At 46.8% G+C, this 25,969-nt stretch overlaps 2 pseudogenes; one reads left to right on the top strand and one right to left on the bottom strand.

Annotated features, from left to right (window-relative positions):
* Window positions 1-4,035, top strand: part of LOC117096518 — a 51,915-nt pseudogene extending 47,880 nt beyond the window's left edge.
* A 15,800-nt stretch (window positions 4,036-19,835) lies between these two features.
* LOC117096517 lies at window positions 19,836-21,411 on the bottom strand (annotated as a pseudogene).
* Between the last annotated feature and the right edge of the window lie 4,558 nt (window positions 21,412-25,969).

Raw genomic sequence — 25,969 nt, 5'->3', positions numbered from 1 at the left:
TTTTACTTTTTAGAGATGGGATCTCACTCTGTTGCCCAGGCTGGCCTTGAACTCCTGGCATCCAGTGATCCTCCCACCTTGGCCTTCAAATGTGCAGGGGGTACATGAGGAAGCCACTGCACCTTGTCCTATTCACTTTAATAATAATACTGATATGCTTAGTTTTTTTCTTATCTTATCGCATTGTTTAGAACTTCCAGAATAACATTAATTATAAAAGTGCAAGGAATACTCAGCCTTGTTTTCAGACTTTAATGAGAATGCACGTAGTGTTTCACTGTTAAGATTGATCATTGCTGTAGAGACCTGGTAAATATCTCCTATCATGTAAATAACTCTTCTATTCATAGCTTATTAATAGTTGTTTCATTGTTTGCTTTTGAGAAATAGATTTGGTATCACTTTTTGTGTTTAGTTTTTATTTGTTTATTTATTCTTTGAGAGGCAGGGTCTCACTATGTTGCCCAGGCTGGCCTTGAAATCCTGAGTTCAAGTGATCCTCCCTTCTTATTCCCCCAAGTAACAAAACTATAGGCATGTGCCACCACACCTAGCTTGTATTATTACTTTTTAATAGGTCTTAATAGGTTGTAAGTATTAATTACTTTTCAACAGATTTTGTATTACTTAATCAAAAATTAATTTCAAAAGTCTTCTACAACATGAATTTTCTATGTGAAATAAGCCAGATACAAAAACAAAACAAGAAAACAAATGTCTTATGATTCCACTTATATGAAGTACCATAGACAAAAATTACAGTAAAGATTACCAGACAGAGGGTCAAGGGAAGCAAAGGGAGTTTTTGCTTAATGGGTCCAGGGCTTCTGCTTGGAAAGATGAAAAAGCTCTGGAGATGAAAGGTGGTGATGGTTGCAAACCAGTTGAATGTACTTAGCACCACTGAATTATACACTTAGAAATGTTTAAAGTGGAAAATTTTATGTTATGTATATTTCACCAAAATAAAAATAATGTAATGGGGCTCTACACAGCAAGAGAGGGACAGAGAAATAAATATGACACTTTTTAAGTGCACTTCTTTTTTTTTTTCTTGAGATGAAGTCTTCCTCTGTCACCCAGGCTGGAGTGCAGTGGCACGATCTCCGCTCACTGCAAACTCCACCTCCTAGGTTCACACTATTTTCCTGCCTCAGCCTCCCGAGTAGCCGGGACTACAGGGACCCACTACGGCGCCCAGCTAATTTTTTGTATTATTTAGTAGAGACGGGGTTTTACCATGGTCTCAATCTCCTGACCTCGTGGATCTGCCTGCTTCGGTCTCCCAAAGTGCTGGGATTACAGGCATGAGCCACCACGCCCGGCTTAAGTGCACTTCTATATTGCTTAATTTTTATGCATTGTATTCTTGTAATTCTAAAAGAATAAAGGCTTTTTGAAAGTAAAAAAAAAAAAAAATCTTATATTTGCATCACCAAATCCACTGCTTCCTGGACCAGCTTCTAAGGTAGAAATGCTCTGGTCCAACCTCTGGCAGAGACACTTGCACTCAGTAAGCCTCAACTCAATGCCATATCCTTGTACCAAAAAGAGTTTAAGAATAAAATCAGCAAAGGCAAACTGTGAGCATCTTCTGGTTTGAGAATCTTTGAAAGTGGTTTTGTAGTTTCTTCTTATGTCAAGCCTTGTTTTAGCTTTAAAATAAATATTTAGATGCCACACTGAAGGACACAGAAGCCTTTCAGTGTGGGAGGCAAGTTGACTGAGTCTGGAATGACTCCAGGTTCCTAGCCAGGGAGGCTGAGAGCAACCACGGTCATTGTGATGAGATGAAGACAGAAAAAGAGGTGGGTTGGAGGAAGGTGGTCAGTGTCCTCTGGATGTGATTTGTTTGAGACTCCTCTTGGACAGCTCACTGGACATGGTCAGTAGGCAAGTGAGGTGGAGCTTGGAGGGCTTGAAGCTGAGATTGATTCCAGCCTCACCATGTGGGCAGTAGTGGGGGTCCACTGAGTGTGAAGATGGCCAAGAAAGAAGTCTGAATGGGGGTCGGGAGAGGCAGCAGATGAGCATGGACTAGGGAGAAAACAATGCCAATTGAGGAAAAGAGAGGAGTCTCAGACACCAAAGTGAAAAGAGTCACTGGAAAGAGGGATCAGCTCCATGTCACATCCTGCAGAGACACCAAGTACTGCAGGAACCCAAGAGGGAACTCAGATTTGACCACTAACAGGCCTCGTTGGCCTTGACCTGAGAGATTTGAGAGAGAGATGGGGGTGAAAGCCCAGAAGACTCAGTCATGTCCTCAGCATGAGAAACAGTGTCTGGCACAGACAGAATGAACTTACGGAAGGAGGGATGGATGCGTGGATAGATGATAGATGGATGGCAGACAGATGAACAGACAGACTGATGGACAAATGGATGCACAGATGGATGAACGAAAGGATGGATGGGTGGAGAGATGGAAAGAGTGGTCTGTGAGATGAGAGAAGGCTTCATGAACAAGGTGAGACTGAGCTGCATCTCCATGGTTAGAAATTAAAACAGAGGAGTTTCCACTTGAGTCATGAATGATCCAGTATCTTGGTCCTGGGTTGACTGGGGATACTTGTGTGGAAGAAAAACTCAGAAGCCCTTAAAACGAGGCCAGGTGAGGTCAGGCAGTTTCCAGCCTACTCAGGACTTCTCTGCCACACTGCACAGCTGCCTGAGCCAACACGTCACTCAGGGAGTTGTTGGCAACTACTGTCGCCAGCGTTTCCCTCAGCACAGACAGCTTCAGAGAGTGGGTGCGCACACTGGGGTGACTGCAAGACTGTAGATGTCACCTGGCTCAGACAGGGGTCAGGCATGGGGATATCTCTGGGAGTCTGTCCCCCTCCCTGCCCCCGCACCTAGTTTGCAGCCTCACCCTCTGCAGACCTGTGCCTGTCAAGCTCAGCAGCTTCCTGCTCCAGCCCGGCCCCCATGCTGGCCCCAGGGACAAGCCTCACAGGATTCAATCCAAGCCTCAGACATTATGGCACGTGTTCAGCGTCAGGACCCAGCCCGCCATCCTTTGTAAGTGGCTCTCACAATGTTCCCTGGTCTTCCCCACTCTCTGCTGTCTCAAGAAAGTTTGTTTTCTCCTGGGGCTTCTTTTCCTCTGCACTCCCAACCTTAAGCACTGACCTCTACTTTTCTCTGTGAGATCTGGCAGAGGAGGGTTTGTCTTGGGGCTACCTGCAGCGAAGGGCCTAATAGCAGGAGCAGCCACCTTCAGGTTCCAACACACAGAAACAGCCTGGTCCCGGAGTCTTGGCTCAGTTTGACCAGGGTTGGGCGCTCCTTCCCCTTTTCCATGGTAGATGCCCGAGGTGGGGATAGAGGATGGTGCCTGAAGGGATGGGAGGCCCCTGGCCACATCAGGCACTGGGCACTGGCTCTGAACCTGTCCACACACAGCCAGGACCATCCTGCAGCGTGGGTGGGCAGTGACCCACAGTTCACAGAGGAGGCTCCAGGTACTGACTACCGTGTGTGCACATGGGAAAACTGAGGCTACAGATGAGAGGGCTGGACCAGGTGACTTGGGAAAGGTGACTTTGGAAGTGCTCTTGGGAAAGTGCAGGGGTGTTGCTCTCAGATTGAAAGGAGAAAGAGGAGGGAAAGTTCCCTGGGTGGACCAAACAACGACATCATCAACCCTCACAGAGACTTTAGATGGGGGGGCTCCACACCACTCCGATTCTCCTCTGCCATCTCTCACTCCTCCTCTGTCCACACTTGTCAGCCCAAGGCTGCTCCTTTGGTCGCTGTCTTCCCACCCTCCTCTGAGAAGCTCAAAACCAACAAGGCCACACTGGTGTCTGATGAGTGACTTCCACCTGGGCACCATGACGGTGGCCTGTGAAGGTAGATGGTACCCCCATCAGCCAAGGTCTGTAGGCCTCCACGCTCTCCAAATACAGCAATAAGAAGTATGTGGCCAGCAACTCCCTGAGCCTGACACCCGACCAGAGGAGGTCCCACAGCAGCTACAGCTGTCAGCTCACACACGAAGGAAGCACTGGAGAAGGCAGTGGCCTCTGAAGAATTTTCTTAGGTCCCTGGCCCTCACCCCACCCATGAGGGCCTGGACCTGTAGGATCTCAGGGCAGTGGTCTCCCCTGTCATCCAGCCCTTCTCCCTTCATCCAATAAACCATCAATAAATATCCTCATTGTCAACCAGAAATCCTGAGCCATTTCATTTCTTATCTCTCATATAAGCTGACACTTCCCCCAGCTTCTCAGTGTGGGGTGGGGGGAATCCTGGAACCCAGTGGGAAAGTCACCCAGAGGGAGAGGCTCACAGCTTCTCTAGTGAATCTCCCCTGGAAAACGGGCCAGGATGGGAGAAGTCTGGTAACTGAACATCAATCCTTCCCTCTTCCCCTTCCTCCTCCCAGCCCAGCTACCTGTTCTCTGCCTCCTTCCAGAAGGAGCTGTTCTTGTCTAAGCCTCTAGGTATGTGCCTCTGTCTCTGCCCTGGTTGGGACCCTCTACCGATCTGCACTGCATCCGATCTTTCCTCAGCCTGGAAACCCTGTTCCAGGTCTGGAGCCCTTCTGCCCCTGGCCCTTGCCCCTGGAATGCCCTCCTTCTCCTCTTTCCACCTATGCTCCTGTGCATCCTCACTCCTCCCAACCTGATATCCGTACTGTCCAGGACGCTCCAGCACCACTGACTTTTCTTAAAAGTCTCGGAGCTCTTAAACTGGAGGCCCACCTTGATTCTTCACCCGACAGCAGAATCAGACATATAAGAGGAATGGGAGGAAGCCAGGAAGGAAACTCACCCAAAAAGCCTGGAGGCGGCTGAGGACACCTGTAAAAAGATAAGCTCTGAGTTTCCTAACCAGTGCGAGGAGGGTAATCATCACTTCATCATTTCTATGAGATTAAACAAACCTCATAGAGGTTTGCTGGAGGGAAGCTGGTGTTCTCAATGTTGAGGCTAGGAGATTCGTCACAATTAAAAGGGAAGACATGTTTTACCCAAGGTCTCAGCATTGATGGGAACTGGGCTCTGGCAAGTAGGTGAGGCTTCAGTAGCCTCAAGGTGTGTGGATGACCATAAGCCAGCTCATGGGAAGTGCACACCACTGCTCCTGCAAGGAGCAGCATGTCAATGCATGTCCGTTACTGTCCCTGTAACCAAGGGGACACCATTGCAGAGAAGGGCTTAATGGCACGAGGAGCCACCTTCAGGTTCCAATAGACAGACACAGCCTGGTCCCGGAGGCTTGGCTCAGTTTGGCCAGGGATGGGAGCTCCTTCCTCTTTTCCATGGTAGATGCCTAAGGTGGGGATAGAGGATGGTGCCTGAGGGGATGAGAGGCTCCAGGCCACCCACTGGAGAGTCATTTGTTATAGCAGACATGTGAGCTGAGGAAAAGACTCACCCAAGACATCCCATGGCCCCTCCCCAGCCCCACCCACAGTGACAGAGGCCTGAACTCACCACTGGGGAAGACAGTGAGGGGTTACACAGCAATAGTCCCCTGATTTGTCCCAGAGTTGCCCAACCAGGCCAGCTTCTGCCCCCAAATCCAGGGGGGGACCTTGACATAGAAACCACAACCCCTGCACCCACCACATGCCCAAGGCCACTCCCACTCTTGCCTGATGCCCCCTTACCTTGGGTGTCCCCAGACCCCTGGGCTAATCCCCACTCATGCCCGCACTCTGCCACATGGGAACCAGAGGGGGGTATTCTCTCAAGTATGTGGCACAGCCACTGGCCATCTTTGTGGGGCCTCACTTTAAGGTCACGTCTCTGTCACTGTGAGTGGGGCTGGGGAGGGCCATGGGGTGTCCTGGGTGAGTCTCTCTCTCAGCTCCTGTGGCTGCTGTAACAAATGACTGCTAATTTAATGACTTCAAACAACACACATTGATTCTCTTACAGGTCTGGAGGGCAGATGTCGAATTGAGGACCGAGGGGCTAAAATCACAGTGCCCGCAGGGCTGGGCTCCTTTTGGAGGCTCTGGGGAGAATCTGTTTCCAGGCCTTTTCCATCTTCTCAAGAACACTCACTTTTCCTAACTCATGGCCCCTTCCTCCAACTCCAAAGCCAACTGCATATCAAACCTCTCTCCTGTACCTCCTCTCTTCCTACCCCTTTCTCTATCAAACCTCTCTCCTGTACCTCCTCTCTTCCTACCCCTTTCTCTATCAAACCTCTCTCCTGTACCTCCTCTCTTCCTACCCCTTTCTCTCCCTCCATTGTCACATCTCCTTCTTTCACTCTGCTCCTCCTGCCTCCCTCCTTCTCTTATGAAGACCCCACCTCGGACCATCAAGATAACCCAGGATCATCTTTTACCTCAGGCTCCTTAACACCATCACATCTGCAAAGTCCCTGTGGCCACACAACGCAGCACATGGACAGTTTCCAGGACTGGGACATGGCTATCCCTGAGGGGTCTAACTCAGCCAAACATAGCTCCTTTCCCTCGTTCCTCTCCCTTTATCTGTGTCCTGCCCAGTCCAGTCTGAACCACTCTTGGAGGTCTTCCCAGCCTAACCCCAGCCCCTCCCTGACCCTGGTCTCTTGTGGCCCCTTCTCCTCCTGGGATCCCAAGGGAAGGGACTTTGACTTTACCATTTTCTTCCCACAAACCCACTAAGGCTAAATGTTCTCTAGGCCTAACAGCTATTGGAGGAAGATCCTATTGTGATCCTTACCCTACCATGGAGACATCATGGCCCAGAGACTTCAAATGACCGCCCTAGGCCTCAGCAGGGACTCAAACCTGGTCTACCCCACTCTGTATCTCAGCTCTGGACCCTAGGTGCCCAGCTGCCCTCAGCCCACGTAGCAAGGCCTAACCACTTTATCCAGATTCCTCTTTGGGGCACTCAGTCCAGTGGACCCAGTTCCCCGTTCAGGGACCCATGGCCCAAGGGGACAGAGTTATGGGATCAAAAGGGATGGAGGGAAACAATGAGCACAGGTCAGTGTGTCAAAAATCAAGGGTAGTTTACATGGAGGAAGGGCTGGGAGAGGGTCCCCTCTTCCTGGAAACCCCACTTCAGTCTCGGCTCTGAGAGGTTAGGTTCACCCCAGGGCTCACCATGCCCCCATCATCAGGAGCCTCAGTCCTTGACTTGGAGCCTGCCCAGCCCAATCCCAGTGTCTCGAGGATAAAGTCCAAATGCCAAGCCCCAAATACAAGACGATCCCACACCTTCTGCTTCCTAGTCCAGCCACGCTTCTCAGTACAGCCACATTGCCTGTAGCCCCTCCCCCATGCACACCTTCCACTCCAACAGAACTGAACCAAAGGACTTTCATCCCCAAAGGGTCACAGAGCCCCCACTTGCGCACCTTTGCTCTTGCTGTTTCCTCTGTCTGGCATGCCATTCCCTGCACCCGTTCACCTGACAGAGCCTGCAGCTCCCCAAGGCCCAAGTCAGCCCCTCCCTGGTGACCTTGGCTGACCCCATCCCAGGCTCCCTCGGAGGCTGATAGAAGCACCTTCTCATCACCTCCAGGGCTCCTTCCCTGGTGCTTCAGCCCCCTCCAGCACAGCCATGGGCTGTGGTGCTGTTCAGCCCCCGCATGAAACAGGCTCCTCAGCTACAGGACCTTCCCCTTACCCTTTGTCCTGCTGCTGCCCTGTCAGGGCCACCAGGAGCTGGCACCCTTGCTGACTCTTTCTTTCACTGTGTGACTAATTAACTGCCAGAACGTAAAAGGGCTTCTTGCTCCCTCCCCGGCCCCTGCCCTCATTCCTGTGGTGCCTTGGGCTTGATGGCCACCCCTTCACATACTCAGAGGCTCAGCCGGGTGCTGAGCCAGGCATTGCTGAGCCCCTCAATGGCCACTGCTCGTCTGTGGAACTACTCCCAGCTCTGCTGCAGGTGTCACCTCACCTGCTGCTCCTTTTTTCATGGTGACCACTGGCAGCTCTGCATCCGGGGAATCTCTGCACTGGTGTGTGTCCCCTTTATGTCGTGGGATCCCAGATCACCCTGGGAGGCCTATGTCAACACCCACCCCCCGCCACCTTACAGATGAGAAGACAAGAGGTTCTGAGAGTTGAGGCGCCTATCCACATCCCACATCTTGTCAGACATGCACAGATAGTAGGTGTGCAGCCCATGACCCAGGGTCAACCCAAGGTCACCCCTCTTCCTTGATGCCAAAGATCATCAAGTAGATTCAAGCCAAATATGACTATGTCAAGGCATATAAAATGCAACTCCAAATATCAAGGTCAAAGAGGATACTATAAATAACAAAAGAAGTGTATAAAACAACATACAGAGGACCTTCAACATGAAGCAGAGTTCTCAGAAAAAATTTAACAGACTGAGGGCCTCCCTCCCATGTGGCAAGTGGGATGACATAGAGTGCTTAAGGAAAACAATACCAGTGGAAAAAAACACACCCAAGAAGTAGATCCTTCAAAAATGAAAGAGAGCTAAATACTTTCATGGACAAATAAAAGCTGAGGAAATGCATCATTACCAAACCTGTTTTACAAGAAATGTAAAAGGGAGTTCAGTCTGAAAGAAAATGATGCAAACATGTAATAAGAAAACATCTGAATGTGTAAATCTTACTAATAAAAGTAAGCATACAAGTAAATTTAGAACAATACTGTAGTTGTGGTGTATAGGCAACCTATATCTCTAATATGAAGGGTAAAATAAAAAATTACTAAAATAATAACCCAACAAATTTTAAAAAGGCAATATAAAAAGATATTGAAAGACATCCGAATGTCAAAATGTGTGTGTGTGTGTGTGTGTGCGTATGTGTATGCGTGTGTGTGTGTGTTGGCAGTATAGAGTTACAGGCTAAATGGTTTTAGCTTTTTGTTTCTCTCTTATTTGTTCTTTGCAATCAGTTAAGTTTTCTTCAGTTTAAAATAGCTTGTTATAATTATGTTGCTTAGCCTCATCGTAACCAGAAAACAAAAATCAATAATAGACACCCTAAAAATAAAAGGCAAGGAATTAAAACACACTACCAGAGAAAATTATTTTGCTACAAATAAAGACAGGAAGGAAGGGAAGGAAGAAGGGAAAGAAAGGGAGAAAGAAAGAGAGAGAAGAGAAAGAGAGGAAGGAAGAGAGAAAGAACAAAAGGAAAAAGAGTAGCAAAACAACCAGAAAACAAGTAAAAAATGGCAGTAGTATGTTTTTACCTGCTAGTAATCACCATGAATGTAAAGGAATTAAATTTTCCAGTTAAGGCCGAGTGGCTGAATGGATTAAAAGACAAGACTCAACTATACACTGCCTAAGAAACTCAGTTTACCTATAAAAACATACATAGACTGAAACTGAAGGGATGATAATATAATCCATACAAATGGAAAGAAAAAAAGCAAGGATAGCTATACTTACATCAGACAAAATAGGTTTTAAGTTTAAAAAGATAATTGTATAATGAGAAATAAGTCAACACAGCAGTATAACAATTATAAGTGCATATGTAAGCAACACTCAAGCACCTAAATATGGAAGCAAATATTAATAGACCTTAAAGGAGAGTCTGACTCCAATACAATAATAGAGTACTTCAACACTCCACTATAATCAACACTCCACTATCGTCAATGGACATATCATCCAGACAACAACAACAACAAAAAATCATCAGTTAAACTGTGCTCTACACTGAATGGAACTAACAGACATTTACACAGCTTTCCACTCAACAACTTCACAATGCACATTCTACTCAGTAGCACATGGATTATTCTCCAGGATAGACTATGTGTTTGGCCAAAAAACAAGTCACAATATATTTTTAAAAACTGAAATCATAACACAGTGGAACAGTACTATAAATCAGTAACAGGAGGAACTTCAAAAACTGTACAAATACATGGAAATTAAAATACATGCTTATGAACAAACAATACATAAAAAAATTAAAGATTCATTGAAACAAGTAACAATAGAAACACAACATAACAAAACCTGTGGGATGCAGCAAAAGCAGCTGTAAGAGGAAAAGTGTACAGCATAAATGCTCACATAAGAAAACTAGAAAGATCTCAAATACCCAACCTGACAATACACTTCAAGTAATGAGAAAAACAAGAAAAATTAGATGCTAAAATTAGTAGAAAGAAAGAAATAATATTGATTAGAGAATAAATTTTAAAAATAGAAACTAAAAAATACAAAAAGTCAATGGAACAAAGAGCTGGGATTTTTTTTTGAAATGAAAATCAAAATTGACAAGCTTTAACTAGACTAACAAAAACAGAAAGAAAACGGAGATAAAATTATAGATGAAAAAGGAGACATTACAGTTGATAACACATAAATACCAAGGATCATAAAACATTATGAAAAACACCTATACACAAACAAATTGAAAAATCTAGGAGAAATGAACAAATTTCTGGACACAACAAATTCCCAAGATAGAATGATAAAGAAATAAAAAAACCTGAATCGACCAATAACAAGCAACTAAAGCAGTAACAAAAAGTCTCCCATTAAAGAAAAACACAAGAATCATGGTTTTACTGCTGAATTCTACCAAACATTTTTAAAAGAGCTAATATCAATTTTACTCAAAATATTCCTCCCAAAATGAAGAGCAATGAATACTTCCAAACTTGTTCTATGAGGCCAGCAGTACCCAGACCAGGACACAACACAAAAAGAAAACCACAGGTTAATATCCCTGATGAACATAGATACAAAACTTCTCAAGAAAATACTTGAAAATTGTATTTGACAAGACAACACAATAGAAAGATCATCTGCCATGATCAAGTAGGATTCATCCAAGGAATATGGGGATGAATCAATAAACACGAGTAAATAAACATGATACATCACATTCAGCGAATCAAGAACAAAAGCCATATAATCATTTCAGTAGGTGCTGAAAAAATATAATTCAACATCCCTTCATGATGAAAACTCAACAAAATGAGTACAGAAGAAACATAGCTCAATGAAGGCCATATATGACAAACCCACAGCTAACATCATAATCAATGGGGAAAAGTTAAAAGTTCTTCCTCTAAGATCTAGAATGAGTGTGGCTACTTTTCCCACTTTCATTCATCGTAGTACTGGGAGTCCTAGCTAGAGCAATTAGTCAGGAGAATGCAATAAAAGGCATCAAATTGGAAAAAAAGGAAGTCAAATTGTCTCTGCTTGCAGGTGACATGATCATGTATATATGCAGAGAGAACCCTGAAGATTCCACAAAAAACTTACTAGAAATAATAAATTTAGTAAAGTTGCAAGACACAATATCAATATACGAAAATGAGTAACACACCCATGCACCAATAGTAAAACAACTAAGAAAAATTAAGAAAGCTATTTCAAAACAGTAGCTACCAAAAAAAAAAAAAAAAAAAAAAAAAAAGATACCTAGGGATAAACTTAACCAAAAAGGTGAAAGATTCCACAATGAAAACTATGAAAAGTTGATGAAAGATATTAAAGCAGACACAAGTAAATGGAAAGATACCCCCATGTCCATGCACTAGAAAGATTATTAAAATATTTACATCACCCAATGTGATCTACAAAATCAATGCAATCCATGTTAAATTACAAACGGAAATAGAAATAGAAAAATAATCCTAAAATTTGCATGGAAATGCAAGATACCTCAGATAGACAAAAGAATCTTCAATAAAAAGAAAAAAAGATGGAAGCATCACACTACCTGATTTCAAAATAAGCTACAAATTTATAGTAACTAAAACATCTGATATTGGCCAAAAATTTGGAAAGGAGGAGGGGAGAGACAGATAGACATAGACGAATGACAGACAGACAAATGAAACAAAATAGAGAACTCAGAAATAAACTTGCATACTTACAGTCAACTCGTTTTTAACAAAGGTACCAAGAACACACATTCGGGAAGGATAAGCACTTCAATATACTGTGCTATGAAAACCCAACACCCAAACATAGAAAAATAAGTCTAGACCATTATCTTACCAAAATATTTTTATTTTGAGTTGATTGACAAAAATCAACTCAAAATAAACATTTAAATGTACGACTTGAAACTATGAAACTACCGGAGGAGAAAACACAGGAAAAATGCTTTATGAAATTGATTAGGAGAAGGAATTTTCAAATAGACATCAAAACCACAAGCAACAAAAGCAAAAATAGACAAATGGAATTACATTAAACTTCAAAGCTTCTGCAAAATAGAGGAAGCAATCAATAGAAGAGGAAAGAATCCAGAAAATGGAAGAAAGTATCTGCAAACTATGCATCAGGCAAGGCGTTAATACACAAAATACATAAAGAATTCAAACTACTCAAAAGCGAAAATACAAATAATGATTTAAAAATCAGAAAAAGATCTACCTAAAACCTTTGTCCTTCACCATTACTTCCCCACCTTCTTTTCCTGACCACGTTCAGCACTCTCCCTCTCCCCACCCTTTTTCTTCCTCCATCTGCCCCAATCCAAAACTTCTTCCTCACCATCTTTTCGCAGTCTTCTCTACTCTCCCACTCACCACCCTTTTCCCCAATCCATCTACCCAAAAACTTTTCCCGTTTCCCCCCCACTCTCTTTTTCCCCTCTTCCTGGCCACAGTCTTTTTCCCTCTCCTGCTCTCATCACCCTCTTTTGCTCCCGCATCTACCCCAAAACATTTTCCCCTGTCTTTTCCCAAAGCCTTCTCCCCACTCCTGCTGCTCACCACCCTCGTTTCCCCTCCATCTATCCAAAAACACTTCCCCATAGTCTTTGCACAAAGCCTTCTCCCTACTCCTGCTCGCCACCCTCTATTCCCCCTCCCTCTACTCCCCAAAATGTTTCCCCACCGTCTTTTCACAAAACCTCTCTCCCTCATGCTCATCACCCTCTCTTCCCCACTCCCTCTCTGCACCCCCTCTTCTCTCCTCCCACTTGCCACCCTCTTTTTCCCCTCCACCAAAAATCTTTTTACCCAGCATATTTTCTTTACCCACCATCTTTTCCCCCCCACTGCGTTTTAACCCTGCCTTTTTGCAAACCTTACCTCCCTCCTGCTGGGCCACTGTTCCCCACCATTGCCACCCTCTTCCCCCCCATCTACTCAAAAACTTTCATCCACCATCTTTTCCCCACTGTCTTTTTGCAAAACCTTCTCTCCCTCCTGCTCACCATCCCATCCCCCCTCCTGCTGACCATCCCACTTCCCCTCCTGCTCACCATCCCTCTTTTCCCCCACAATCTACCCAAAAACTGTTTTTCCCACCATCTTTTCCCAACTGTCTTTTGAGAGTCAGCAATGCCTTCTTCTGCTCACTCACCATCCTCTTTTCCCTTTCACTCTCACCACCCTCTTTTCCCCCTACATCTACCTCACAACTATTTCCCCCCTCCTACCCCTCTGGCGTGCTGCAGTCTCCGTCACCTCCATGGCCACCACCAGCCGCAGATGAGGTGAGCCCGTCGTTCCACAGGCTCAAGCCTACAGCATGTCACAAAGGGCTCTCCCTTCTCCTCCTCCTCCTCTTTGCCGGGCACGGAGCAACCGGGTAGTTAGATAGGGAACAACCTGGAATGACCTGGCTCCCCCTCAGGATGCTTTATATAGAGAGGTTATGCAAATGAGGTTCCTGGACTGCATGTTCTGATTGGATGAGAGAAAAAAACCTCTGGGCCTTTTGTGATTGGACTTTATTGGCATGTTCTGATTGGTTGTCCTAAGACTTGCGCTCATCCAATCAGTATATAAAGCATGGTGAAGGGGGTATTCTGGCCATTCCAGGCACTTCTGTACTTTGCCGAGGTGCTGCTCTGTGCCCGGCTTAGAGGAGTAGGACAACAGGGAGCTACCCGCTGGAGGCGACAGCAGAGGTGAGGAGCCTGTGGCACTGCAGCTCACCTTGCTGTGGTTGGTGGTGGTGATGACAGAGACTGCAGCATTGCCAGAATGGTAGAAAGGCTGTGGGGTAGGTGCACTCTCAGGGGCTGCACTGCCAGCAGCTGGGGAGACAAGTTCGGTTTGATAGAGGGGGATACACTGCCTGAGGCTGTGGGGTTTGTGGTCCTATTCAGGGCTGCAGTGCTGGTGGGAGTTGGGTTGGGGGTCCTATCAGCTGTCACACTGCCCATAGAAAGGGGTGGGTTGGGTATGCTATCAGAGGAAGCTACATTGCCTGCAGCGCTGTCAAGGGGCGGTTTTGGTGCGCTATCCAGGGCTGCACTTCCGGCAGTTGGGGGCTGGTTAGGTGTGCTATTTGGGGCCTTGCTGTCTATGGCAGAGTGCTGGCTGGTTAGGGGCGCTATCTGGGGCTTCACTGCCTGTTGCAGGGGCCAGGTTGGGGGCACTATCTGGGGTTGCGTTGCCCGCTGTGGGGGGCTCTGGGGGAGCGAGTTCTGTGCAGTATGGGAGCTACCCTTCCTATGGCGTGGTGGGAGGGCAGGTTGGGGACCCTTTCAGGGGCTGGGTTGGTTGCATTATCAGGGACTGCACTGCCCAACAAGCAAGTGAGGAGGCAGTTAGCTGCACTATCTAGGGCCACACTACCCCCAGCGGGGTTGGGTTGGTTGCCAGATCAGGGGGTTGCACTGTCTGCAGTTAGGGGGCGAGTTGGGTGCGCTGTTGGGGGCTAAACTGCCCACGGTTAGAGGGGGTTGGTGGGACTATGGGGACTATAGTGCTGGCAGTGGGGGCTAGTTAGGGGCATTATCAGGAGTTACACTGCCTGCAGTGGCAGGTGGGTTGTGTGCACTTATCCAGGGCATCACTGCCTACAGTGGGAGGCTAGTTGGGAACACTCTGGGGCTGCACTGTGCATGGCATGGGGCTCCAATGCCAGTGGCATGGATGGGTTGTGGGCACTCTCGGCAGCTGCACTGCCATTGGTGGACGGTGGAAGTGGCAGTGACAGCAGTGGCCTCCAAGGAAGGGGTTGTCTTCCTCTCCCCAGACTCCAAACTCTAGAGGGCGATCTCTTCCTGCTGGTGCTCAAACTTGCAGGGCAAACGGCATTTCCATGGGAATCCTGGGAATGGCAGGGCCCCCACACCCACTGTGGTTCCTAGGCCTGTGTCATCTTTCTCTGTGTTGTGCAGTTTGCCTGGGACCTCCAGGCATGGAGTAGCAGGCACCACAGGGGGGACAGGGTCCTGTGGGTGAAGGCGTCAGGAACAGTAGTCCGCACTCAAGTGGGGAGGGCTAGGTCTGAGTTTATGCTGCTCCTACTCCCAGCACTCCAGGGCGCCGAGCTGTTCCTGTGCTGTGGGGAGCCAGGCACTGTGGTGTCTCCAGTCCCCATCCCAAGCTCTAGTTCTTGGCCAGCGTGGGCCAAAAGGAGAGGCTGGACTTTGGAGGGTCAATGTGAGTGCTTGTGCCGAAACTGGCCCTGCCACCCAATGGCCAGCACGGCAAGGTGAGGCTCTAATGCTACCACTCCCTGCATCCTGTTCTAGGGTTTTCTGGTTTTACCTGCCCAGCTGCTCCATGCCTGGCTTGAGGAGAAGAATAAGGAGCCATCTGCCACACGCTGGAGGCTGGAGCCTGCAATTGGCATGGCACTGTGGCTCGCCTCACTGTGGTTGGTGGCAGTGATGGAGGTTGCAGCTCGCAGCTCGACGATGGAGATTGCAACTCAACCAGAGCAGTAGGAGGCCAGAGCGGAAAAAGGGTGCCCAGCGGTGGCCAGATGGTAGGAGCCTTATAGGGTGAGTCAGTGCATTGAGGGCGACAGCAGAGGTGGTTGTATTGGTGTAAGCATTAGTGGTGGCAGCAACAGCAAATCTGTGGGCAGGGAAGAGGGGAGTAGGAGCGCTATGGGAACGGTCTGGCCTGGGGTGGGTAGGAAGCTGTGGGTGCTACAGGGAGGGCTTTGGCAGCAGTGGAGGCACAGCCATGGCAAGGAGGAGTCCTTCCCCTTCTCCTACAGTCTTTGGAGGGCACCCTCCTCCTGCTGGCACCTGACTGGGCCAGGTGTGAGTGGCAGCATAGTCTTATTCTTATTAAAATTTAGGGAGTGACTATTTGTATATCTTTTTGCTTGTTTTTTTTGTTGTGATAGTCTGGGACTTACTCAAATTTCATGAATCAGGGAGGGGAAAAAGGTAACATAATAGGCCTTCTAATTCCTTCACCTGTTCTTTTTTTCTTCCAGTCTGTTTTTTCTTCTTCTCATCATTATCTTCTTGTTCCTCTTTATTTTCTTATGCTGATGCTCCTATTTTTTGTTTCTATTCTTGTTTCTCCTCTTCCTCCTCCTCATTTTATTTATCCCAAGCAATGGCCTTAGGAAACAACAAGCAAAACTGAGTTAAAAATTAACTAGTTGTCAGTGTGCTGTGTTTTTAAAATCATCAGTCCATCACTGTGTTTTAGGGATGAGGAAAAGAAAATAGTTGTATAATGATTCAGTTACTTGAACAGCTATGCTTTCACGATCTTGTTAATGTGTTGTAAGCAGTTGTTAAGGAATAAAAAAATGAAGCATCAAATGAAAGTAGCAAGCAGCCATTTCGCCTCTCACATGTTAGTCTGTAGATGTACAAGAATCAAGGAGGTAGTAAGTTCCACTTTATGAGATTAAGTGAACCATATTCCCTTCACTTTATTTCTCTTTCACCATTTTCAAGAGTATTGTCATCTGCATGAGTGATCCTGGTTCCACCACATCTTTGCAACAGGAAAAGGAAGTGGAGAGAGGATCGTGTGTATAATGTTTTAAGGCCAAGATTCACAACCAGAAACAAAGCTTTATTAACTTTTGCCTCTAAAAACCTGCAGTGTTGAGCCCTCTTTTATTCCTAGTATTTCTACCTTTGATAGGAACTCTTTTTTTAAGTGATTACTTTAGAAGTTTATGCATTTTATTGACTACTTTAAAGAAACAATCTATATTGTGTCATTTTTCAAGCCCACAGAAATGTATAAGGCCTATAATTTTGACACTTTTTAATTATTTTTAAGGTTATGAGAATGTAAAATATTGTTGCTACATGTAAGAATATGCATAAGTACCAGTAGATTGCTTATTTTGAAGAGATAATGTCTAAATTTTTGCCCAGAGTAGATTGGTTGCAGTTTCATAGGTGTGTTTGTCAATGCATTGCCTCAGTATTTTAAAGCATATAGAATATATGCATATAGAAATTTGAATACTGTTGAATCTCATACAGTCCTTTGTTTATAAGTTGTTTAATATTTCTATAAAGACATCACAGCCCCCTTTAAGATTCAGTAATGTTAATAAAATTTGAGATATATGGGATTGAATCCAACAAATTCGGAGGAAAATTGCTAAATTATATAGCTATAGGGCAGGAAATGAAGCCCAGGTTCTAAGCTCTAAGGAGGCCATGAACTACCATACAAGTATATCAGTGACTAGGCATACAGTTGGCAGAATTACAGGATGGTTAAGAGAGTGAGCTATGGAGCCTCACTCCATGTGAACATGAGTTTTTAAACTGCATAGTGCCTCAGTTTATCCATCTTTACAATGGGGACACCACTAAGTTTTTCTTTTTCTTCTCAGTTGACTGAATTATTTCCCTAGTCTGTCTTGTTGCCACTCTTGATGCCCATATGGGAGGATCTAAGGTAATTTCTGATAGCCTTGGGACTCATTTGGAAAAACAGAAGTTGCCACAGAGCCCAGTTTAGGAGCGACCTCTGTTTTCCTCATGGAACCCCAAGAACTATAAGCAGAAAAGTCCCTCTCAAAATCTAAGGCTCTGCTCTGTTTTTCCTTGCTTTACCTGCCTGACCTTTTATATTTGGGTGGGCATCAGAAATTAGTAGGGGAGAGAGATCTGGAGAAAGTTGTGGATATGAAGATATATTTATGGTTAGAAAGGTTATGAAGGAAAGGTATTTTATATGAGAAAGGATCTTGTATGGGAAATTCCTGTCCTAAAGTAGAATGACTAATTATTTAGGAAAGGGGGAAATATAAGATGAGTCAGAAAGTCTTAAGATGGGAAAGAAAAACTTACAACTGCTAGATCTTCTCCTGTCTAGAAGTGTTGTGTGTGTGATGTTTATATGAAGGAGCTCTAGTTAATTAGATTAAAAGAAAATGAAAGCTATTAAATATTTTATCAGAAAAGTAGAAGCTCTGATGCCTTTTATTTCATGGTAAAATACACAGAGTTTTATAGAAGAGCTTGAGGAGGTAGTGTCTGATTTAACACAGGGCCTGGGAGATTGGTTGGACCAGGTGTGATGTTTGCATAGCTTGCAAAGAAGCTGGTCATCCCACCCTAATCTTTTATTATGCAGACGGGTTCTCTACCTGACCAGCACCATATTATCTGTTCCTCACTGTACATGTGGTTGACAAAGAAAAGGGAAGATGGAGCCACCATGTTGGACATGCCTGGCCCCCAGGTAGCCTTTTCCTATTGGCACAGCTGCCGGCATTCAGCTGTGCAAGCTTACCTATGTCTGCAGCTCAATTTTAGAGGATGCTCTTTGTTAGAAAAGAAATGGTTTAGGGGCTGCTTTTCATTAAAAGGACAACCTTACTGAGGTTTCCCTTCATATATCCTCACTATCTGCCTAAATAATTTATTCTTAATTCCTATACCAATGTAGCATGTGCAATAGAGGAGGTGACATAGGGACCTGGGTCAGCAGGGATTGGATAACTCTTGATGAGCTTCCCATGATGCATTCTTCTTCACCTGTGGCAACATTAGCATTGATTAAACTACAATAAAGTAGATAGATCCACAGGTCAGGGGAAATATAGGAGATCTTTCAATTATATGATAATTTAAATAATATCACTCTCCAGAGACAGCCATTATTTCCCCAGATTCTGGTATATATTTGGAATTGGGGAGAGACACCGAACTGTATCCCATTCCCTCTGTATTGCTTATACTTTTTGAAGTGTTTCAAAGATAATATTACATACTGGTAGTTTACTATTTCTCATTCAAGTTTGTTTTAGTAGCCACTATAGTGAACATTTTCAAAATTCTATAGTTCTTTGGGTTGAAGTGATACTATTATGAGTTCATCTCAATTTTTTTGTGCTAGTATAATAACATTTCAGAGACATAATGCGTATCTACAAAATATTTCACCTCTCTGGGAAAACAGTAAAAGGTTACACAACAGGACAGACTAAAGGTTGGCAGTAGTGGCTTACACCTGTAATGCCAGCACTTTGGGAGGCCAAGGTGGGCAGATCACATGACCTCAAGAGTTCAAGACCAGTCTAGGCAACATGACGAAAACCATCTTTACAAAAATTACAAAATTTAGGCACGCATGGTGACGTGCGCCTGTAGTCCCAGATACTTGTGGGATTGAGGCAGGAGAATTGCTTGAGCCTGGGAGGTCAAGGCTGCAGTGAGCCAAGATCGTGCCACTGCACTCCAACCTGTGTGACAGAGTGAGACCCTGTCCCCCCTTCCTGCCAAGAACCGAGGCATCTTCCTGAAGTGAGCAAAACCCAGGGGACAACCTTGAGGAACTTTGAAAGAGACAATATCTCTCACTGAGCCTACCCAGCGCCTGCTACAGCCCCCACACCAGGGAGAGCAGGTGAGGCCTTGGCACTGAATAGCTGTACATGGGGTTCATAAATAATGGCAAGGGCTCCTCATAGAGCACCGGGGGCTGCTGGGGCATCTGCACTGGGCACACCAGTGGCAGAGCCTCTCCTTCTCCCAGCTTGTGCTCAACATAGTTGTGGTTCTTCTGAGGTGCCTACCTCCCACTGGTAGGTCTGGTGCAGGCCTAGCTGCCAATGCAGAGGTCCAGAGGCTGCTCCCCACTGAACGTTGGGGCTGGGGGCCCCTTGGGCATGAAAAAGATGGGCGTTGTATCTTTGGCTTCCTGGTAAGATTGAAGGGGCACTTGACACTGAAGCCACCAACCTTGGGGTCATCCTGGGGCAACTTTGGTTCAGCTTTGACCAGCAAGTTGTCAGTAAGGGCTTGTTCTGTGATGGGGTAAAGGGAGTGGGGAAAGTTGGGCAGGACCAGGACCCTCTGACTTCTGTGGGTTGGGGAGAGCTGGACCAGAGAAGGCAGCTGGAGAGAGGGGTGGAAAGGGAATGCTGAGTGTTAGGGCATCAAGTCCAGCTTCTTCTCCTGCATCCCCATGAAGCCCGGGCCAAAGTACTTCTCAACAACGGATGCAATGGCCTTGATGGAGTCCCAGACAGTGCCCATTGCAGTCAGCAGTTGCTGGTCAGGTGGCAGGAAGAACGAGTGCTGGGAATAGAGGACAGGCACCTCACCAAACTGGTTCCCCCAGAGGTGCTGAGTCACTCCCAAACTCGAGCTTGCCCTTGGATGACTTACCACTGCCCTTGTCCATGTTGGGGTCGCTGTTCAGGTCCAAGCCTGTCCCCATGGTCATGTTCAGGTGGGTCCTCATGGTCCAGTTAACGTCCTCAAAGTTGCTGCCATTCAACACATCACTGTTCTTTGTCTTCAGCTTCTCTGTGTAGGAGTCTCCAGGTGGCTCTAAAAATTCTCCTCTGGTCCCGTGGCTGTTGTGAAGCCCTGGCTACTGTTGCTGATGGTGGAGACCAGGGGCAGGGCCGGGTTTGCCAGGGGACTGGGGAGTTTGGCATCCTGAAGGTTCAGAAGGTTCTTTAGCAGTGGTGTGGAAGGTAGCAGAGGGTGGCCAGGGGTACAAGGATGAAGGGAGGATGCCTGGGAAGCCGGGGGCAATCACAGGGAATGCAGGAGGAGCCATGGAGAAGGGCAGGCTCCCAGGTGTAGCCTGGAGGGGAAGTACTCCGTGAAGCCCAGGGTGGTGTGGTTGAGCGAAGGTTTTGTCTTGTCCATCATGAGGCTGGGGGTCAAGAGCAGGTCAGAAACAAAGATGATGCCCCATGTGTAATGGTTCTTGCCCTCGCAGAAGCACTGGGTGCTTGTTGAGATAGGAGGTAGTGCTGAACATCTGGCCACAGTCCTTGTACTTAATCTGCATGCAGCAGTCAGAGTGTATCTGCCTGTACAGGCTCAGTTTGGAGAGCTACGTGTAGGACTTGTGGCAGACCTCACCTAAAACATCAGTAGAAAGCAGAGACAAATGCGGTATAAAATTACCAGGAAACCCTGCACATGGAGGAGCAGTGCTGGGGCTGGGGCCCAAAGCAGTCTGTGTGGGTGCATGTGCAGAGGCATGGGTTCATATATATGTATTGTGTATGTGTGCTTGTGTGCATGCACACATATATGCATGTGTGTTCATGTGTGTCTGTGTGCATAAGTGTCCATGTGACAGGGTGCTGGTTTGTGTTTATTCTGCCAGTGTGCATGTGTGAGTATACACACATGTGCACACATGAGCACATGGAAACATACATGAGTGTGCATGTGCCCATCACAGGGCTGGCCTCCAGTGACCAGCACAGATTGGCAAAGCAACTGGTGCCTTTCCCTGGGCCAGTTGGACAGATCCCACAGTGCCTCAACCCTCTCTTGGAGAATGGGCTTGCCACTGATGTTTCCACCTTCCTCCCCCATGGTGTTGCTAACTGGGAAGCCAAAATTTTCAGAAGTCCCTGGACAAGTAGAGTCTGGTCCCCAGGGCCAGGCATGGGCAAAATGAAGGCATGTGATAGTGTCAGCAACTCTATCAGCTGATATGGGTTGACATGGCTTAGGGCCCGCCCTACCTTCCTCTTCACTTCTGCGGCTGTTCTAGCAGGGGTAAGAGGAGGACATCGACCACACACACTGGGTTTCCTGCTCTGTAGAAGTTCACAGTGCTCCTGGCTTTCTCCTACCTCCCCTCTTTGCCTGAGGCCCTACCACCTGGACCCAGGAGAAGGCAGCCTTTGGGGTGACACAGACAGTTCCTGGGGCTCTCAGGAAGCCCCAGCTTGGGGAACCAGGACTTTGGGGCTCCTGGCAGTACTTGACCACCCTTTGGAAGTGGCTGGAGGTGGGCATGGATAGGAGGTCACACCAGGCAGGGGCCCTATGGAGAGGGACTGGTGCAATGTTTGAGAAAAGTGAAAATGCTATTACCAGAAATCTTGGACTGGGATGAAAATGACAGTGCCTGGCTCTAGCTGGCAAGTGCCTATATCTTCTCTCAACAGGAGAGGGCAGTGCCGGCCCTGCCAGACTCCAGGACCCAGAGGCCCAGGGGCTCTGGCTTAGCTCTTTTCCTGATGACCTGTGAGTGGGTGTCACTGAATTGCCAACTTGTCTTTTTTTTTTTCTTTTCTAAGAAGAAAGGAGGGAACACACATACACACACACCCCCCACACGTAAACACAAACGTGCATACACCCCCCGGCATGTGTCTCTCTCTGTAAGATAAATTGCTTCATAAACACAGCCCGATGGAAACAATGATTTAAGCAAGCTTCTTGCTCACCAGAAATCCTTGGCTGCCTGATCTCATGGAATTCTAGCTGGGAGCTTTTTCTCTGAGATTATTGCATTCTTTCTTTCCCAAATTAATTGAACAACACTATGTGTGTGAATGCACATGTGCATCTTGTGTGTGAGCATGCAGCTGTGTGTGCACATGCAACATGTGTGCACGAGTGTGAATATTTCAGCATATCTGCATCCACGTTTGTGCAAACTACAAATGGCAGTTTGTGTGCCTGTCTGTGCATTTACAGCCATGTTTGTGTCAGTGTGCATATGTACTCATGTGCATGTGTGTGAATGTGCACATATTTCTGTATGTGAAACTGTGCATATGTACTCATGTGCCTATGTGTGTGAATATTTGTGTGCATTGCCATGGCTTCATACCTGCAAATGTGTGGTTTGTACAAGCCTGTATGTTTGGGCCTGTGCCCATTTGTGCATATTTGTGTGGTCATGTGAGTGCGTATTTTGCATGCATGAATGCACACATGTTCCTAACTGCATGTGTGTACATGTGTGTTATGTATGCATGTGTACATATTATACATATATATTTGTGTCCATGGGTGACTGTTATGTGTGTTGTGTGTGCATGTTTTATGTGCACACATGAACATGTGTGAACATGCACATTGTGTGTTGACGTGTTTGTATGTGTCAATGGGTGTGGAGTTGTGCTCCTGTGAATATGTGTGCACACACTTATGTGTGAATGTGCATGTGTTATGGAATTGCATTTGTGTGTGTGTTAACCTTCATGCTTGTGTGTGAATGTGCATGCACATGTGATGTGTGTGTGCATTTGTGTGCTCATGAGAAAGTGTGTTTGGGTGTGTAAGCACATGCCCAAGGACTGGTCTGGTGCCCAGCACTGAGCAGAGTCTTAATGAACTTAGTCTGAACATTGGCTCAAAGGCCTGAACCTAAGGATTGAGGAAACAAGGAAACAGGAGGGAGGAAGCAGATGGAAGAGGGGTGTCAATTCCTGTTCCCTGCCTGTGTCAGAGAGACCACCACAATCGTGAGCCCTTTCAGAGTCCTAAGAAAAGGATGGGCTGCTTTGCAGTCTGGACAGTGCAGGGGTTACCAGGAAGTGGTACCTCCTTGCTGACTAGAAGCTTTCCTGCGTCTAAAGGAGGATGTGCTGGTATTTGGCCTGGGCCACCCCAGCAGCCTGAATGGCAGCTACTTAGAGGCTGCCCCACTGGGTCACTGGTGCCCAAGATGGAGATTCTAGTGGGATGCTGGCCCTGAGAGGCCACGACAGGCAGACTGGATGGCACCCACCCTGAGGCACAAATGCTGGATTGCCAGATGTGATTTTTGGTGCCATCTTTGGATAGAGTTAAGTATCTGGCTGACAGAGAAGGGCTGCTCAGCAGAGAAGAGCCCTGGAAATGTGTGCATTGGGGCCGACGGGGCCGGCATACCACTGGGGCCGGTCAAGATGCACCAAATGCCCATCTCATTCTCAGCTTGTGTCCAGGCGTCCCGGCCCTGCGCACTGACCTGAACCTTAAGAAAGTACTGGTTTAGGAGAAAACAAGATCACGAAGGGGGAAAAAAGCCACAGGGTGCCCAGAGCCTGTGGAATCCAGTTCCAACAGGGGCTGCACTCCACACCTCAGCTCCAGGCTCCAGGGCTCGGAAGGCTCCATCCCAAACATCTCTGGGAAGCCTGCCACTCAGCTTCCCAGAAAAGTGTTGAACAAACCAACTTACCTTGGCACTGCCAGGTGGGAACCTCAGACAGGATGCACGGAGGAGGTGGGTGAAAAATACTCACTCTACAAGTCTGTAAAATGCTGCCTTTGAAAAGTGATTCAAGCCTGCGAACTCTTCAGGGAAAGAGTTCACTGTGCAAAAGGTCTGACTGACAAGGCTAACACCTGGGGTTTAGTGGGAGCTCTGTGTGGCAGGTCCTGTTCAAAGAACTTAAGAGAATGCACGCAGCGAAGACTTGCATCAATCTGTGAGCACCCAGGTAAGTGCTATGGTATTTGTATGCCTGCTTTGGAACTGGTAAACTGAGGCTGGGAGACACAGAGTCACTTGCCCAAGGAAGAGGTGGAGCAATGGGACTGGAGTCTGCCCATGGTTTTGGGGTTTAGGAAGCAGGGCTGGAAGGGTTGGCAGTGCCCCAATTTCCCACAGAGTGTTCCTAGGAAAGCAAGGTGAGCCTGTGATAGAAGGGGTGCTCACCAGCACCCCCTCTCAGGCCTTCCCTTGTCTTCAGGAGCTCAGATTTTCACTGGGGAACAAGTCCTGCAGGTCTGAGCGCAGAGAACATCACAGAACACAGCCAACTTGCAGACCCTAGGAAGCTGCCTGTGGGTTAATTCCAACTCCCTGGGCTGGAAGGAGGCTGAGATGAGGCCTCCCGCCAGCATCGTGATTCAGTTAGAAATGCCAACTTTTATTTTACTCTTTCTGGACCCAACAAAGAACAATCATGGAGGCTGAAATTCAAAAACAAAGACAAGAAGAAGTGTCAACCCCACTCATCTATATTACTGACCAGCTTATTTTTATTTTTATATTTATTTATTTATTTATTTATTTATTTATTTATTTTTTGAGACGGAGTCTCGCAGTCGCCCAAGCTGGAGTGCAGTGGCCGGATCTCAGCTCACTGCAAGCTCCGCCTCCCGGGTTTATGCCATTCTCCTGCCTCAGCCTCCCGAGTAGCTGGGACTACAGGCACCCGCCAACTCGCCCGGCTAGTTTTTTCTATTTTTTAGTAGAGACGGGGTTTCGCCGTGTTAGCCAGGATGGTCTCGATCTCCTGACCTCGCGATCCACCCGTCTCGGCCTCCCAAAGTGCTGGGATTACAGGCTTGAGCCACCGCGCCCGGCCTATTTTTATTTTTTTTTTACCAATTCTCATTTAGAATTTGGATTGAAAATAAACATTTTTGTATTGCAAATGAGAATTCAATCTGATTCTCATTCTCATGGCCTTGGAGGACGCACTGGATGTGACGGAGCCGCCTTTGGTGACCAAGACTGCCCTTCTCCTCCTCTGCCCCCAGCCCTCCATGGACTGAGCTTTGTCCCTGTCAGACAATAGAGCCAGAGACAGGACACGCCTGAGCCTGGCCCACCCATGGTGAGTGGTGTGGATGAGTCTCCCACTTGTCTTCCAGGCAGGTAAGGCTGCCCTGGATATACCCCTGGAGCTTGCAGGAGGGGAACTGGAAGAGGGGGGACTGGAAGCGGAGGCGTAGTTCATGGCACAAGGAACTTCAGTTTTAAAGAATTGCTAAAAGAACATGCTCTATTCTGATACTTTGCATCATATTATCTCCTGTCTCACGATCTGGCTGTCTTATATGCTCTGTGTGCCATGCACTGCCTCCTCTTGACTTAGAGTGAGGAAAAGCAAATTATCATGAGGCTTTCTAAAAAGAAAAGCATGGTGTAATGGAAGTGACTTTTAAAATTTTCTTCCAAAAGCAAAAAGTTACTCATGAAAAAAGAATTTTCCCCCTCTCTATTGTAAGTGTAAAAAAAAAAAAAAAAAAAAAAAGTTGAATGCACTTGAAAGTGACTTCACTATGGTTTGAATCACTTGTGTGGAAATTGGTCTTGCATTCCCAAGAAAGCTGCAACTCCGAAGGAGCGTGTCCAGCCCCAAGACTGCAGGGCAGAGGCTCTGCTCGCCCACAGTGGACTGGCCCCAAGGGTCTC

Source organism: Trachypithecus francoisi, unplaced genomic scaffold (assembly GCF_009764315.1).
Source record: "Trachypithecus francoisi isolate TF-2019V2 unplaced genomic scaffold, Tfra_2.0 Lachesis_group14, whole genome shotgun sequence".
NCBI classification, from domain to species: domain Eukaryota; kingdom Metazoa; phylum Chordata; class Mammalia; order Primates; family Cercopithecidae; genus Trachypithecus; species Trachypithecus francoisi.
The sequence above is the reverse complement of the archived record's forward strand: the minus strand, read 5'-3'. Positions and strand labels throughout refer to the sequence as shown.